Here is a 2640-nt window from a genome sequence, read left to right as displayed (position 1 = left end):
GTGACTAAGTTGGATTTTTGATGCCACGGCCGCAGGGCACTAGATAAAAGTGACCCCCGGCTGTGGCATTATCTGTCCAGCTAGTGGAGCCCGGTGCTGGTTTTAAAAATACGGGGGACCCCTACTCTTTTTGTCCCCCGTATTTTTGGAACCAGGACCAGGCGCAGAGCCCGATGCTGGTTGCTTAAATATGGGGGAACCCCTGTCATTTTTTTCCCCATATTTCTGCAACCAGGATCGGCTCAAAGAGCCCGAGGCTGGTTATGCATAGGAGGGGGGACCCCACGCAATTTTTTTTTATGATTTTACATTGTTTAATTTAAAAAAAACAAAAAAAAAACCCCAGCACGGATCACACAGATCCGGCCGAGATTCATTGTAAAAAAAGACGGCAGTGTTTTGCTAATCACTGCCGTAAAAAAAAAAAAAAAAACACGAATGACATCGACATCGGAAGAAAAGAAAAACCCGAATACGACAGCTTAGTAAATTAGTCGTAATAAATTCAAAAAGTTGCAGTTTTACACTTTCGATGTCATTCGTGATTGAACTTTGACCTTTTTCCGAAAATTACGAATGTTAGTAAATTTACCCCTCTGTCCTCAGGACCCCACACAGTGCATATTTTGCAGGTAACCCATCAGGTGCACAGGTGTATTAATTACTCACTGACACATTTTAAAAGGTCCACAGGTGGAGCTAATTATTTCACTTGCGGTTCTGTGAGGAGACCTGCAAAACATGCACTGTGTGGGGTCCTGAGGACCGAGTTTGAGAACCTGTGCCATAGAACATCCTGCTGCTGAATCTGGATTGCTCCAGGCATTCTTAACTTCTGAATAATAATTTTATATATGTCCATTAGAGGGCGCTGTTATATAACTACAATTTACACAGTAGGAGGTTTATGATGTGGTTACTAAGCAGATGACTGGTTGCCATAATTAGGAAATGAGTAATATATTACTGCTGACAATCACAAAAATACTAGATTGTGTATTTACAATATTTCTGTAGTTACAAATAAAAATAAAACAACTGTTTTTGTTAATTTCTTAAGATGATTTGTGAAATTTTGACGTAACTGATTTTATACAGACAGGAACAATAATGGAGAATTCTGCGCTTCTGGCAAACACCTTAGATCTCCAGCTTTTGTCTGGCAGGACAGCCTTTGGATTAGGGGATAATACAGTGGTGCATGTATATAAACAGTGGTGCATGTATATAAACATAAAATAAGTCTATTTGCTTCTTGGGGAAAGCAAAACTTCTTCATACTGTATGAAGCACCTTCATTATTTGTAGTCTAGTTGGATCTGATATGGATCTTGTGGCCTCAGTAAAGGTGGGTACACACTAGTACATATATCTGCAGATCAATTGATCTGCAGATATATCTATGGACGGATCGGGCAGTGTGTTGAGCATACACACTGCCCGATCCGTCGTGGGACTGACGTCATGAACTGGGCGGGCGTGTACACACTATAAAATAACGGGTATAGTTCTTTAAAGAAGAAAAAAGGACAAAAAGCAACTATATGCCTTTTCCAGGGCACACTTGAAAAATGATTGAAATAATGAAATTATTAAAATATAACTTTTATTATTATAGACTTAAAAAAAAAGAAGAAACGAGAGCAAGCATCTACAATTAAGGAACATTATTGTCCACAAGTACTAATGTACTGGATTATAGGCAAAATAATGGTGTAAGTGAGCGAAAATATGTGATCCCCCATTCAATGAAATAATAAACTCTACTTGTATTCTCTATAATAGAGATTTTAGTCGAATGAGGTCACTACCTCGGGTCTAATGTAGTAAATGAGTGCAGGAACCTGAAGTCAAGTTCCTGCCGTGGGTCCCAAAATTATATTATGCGTTGGAGAGTAAAATACCTACGGTACCTAGTATTCCCTGGTGGTTCCCCATCCAGGTACTGACCAGGCCCTGCAGTGCTTGGCTTCCAAGATCAGACGAGTTTGGGCATACTCAGTGCGGTCTGACCGTAGGTAAATCTGTCTCCTGAGTGCACCGTTTTCCGATTGTATTGGGACCCAAGATATGAATCACAGAATAAATATTGGGTTTTGTGTGGTCGAAAAAAATCAGACTACCAGATTATTGCTGATAAATATAGCAAATAACAATCTATATAAAAAGAGAAATAGCTGTCAATCACCGCCGGCCGGCACAGCATGTGTACGGGCGGTCAGCCGACCGCCGTACACACACAGCGACGCGCCAATATATTGGTAGATATATTGGCCGTCGGCTGTGCTGCGGGGCCGACGCGATACGTCTGTGAACGATGGAGTTCACAGACGTATCGGCCGTACACACTGGCCGACGGACCCGCGATATATCGGCCGTTCAAGAGAACGGCCGATATATCGGCCAGTGTGTACGGGCCATAAGGAGTCACAGGCAGTTTATACAATCGCTGTATTACCGCAGATGGATTCTTTCACTTATTAAACACACAAATCTAACAGGCGGCACCACTGATATCTGGGTACTCAAACTGTCATCTTCTATCTGTATGTGATAGAACCTGGGTGTCAGATGGACTTGGTTATTAAACAACTCCACCAGGGTGGTCTGCCAAGCATGGCCACAAAGCGAACCTGACAA

General features: G+C 41.8%; 1 pseudogene; it reads right to left on the bottom strand.

Moving 5' to 3' along the window:
• Positions 1 to 1901: 1901 nt before the first annotated feature.
• On the bottom strand, positions 1902 to 2020 carry LOC135054440 (5S ribosomal RNA; annotated as a pseudogene).
• Positions 2021 to 2640: the final 620 nt, after the last annotated feature.

This window comes from Pseudophryne corroboree, chromosome 2 (genome assembly GCF_028390025.1).
Source record: "Pseudophryne corroboree isolate aPseCor3 chromosome 2, aPseCor3.hap2, whole genome shotgun sequence".
NCBI lineage: Eukaryota > Metazoa > Chordata > Amphibia > Anura > Myobatrachidae > Pseudophryne > Pseudophryne corroboree.
This window is presented reverse-complemented; position numbering and strand designations above follow the sequence as displayed.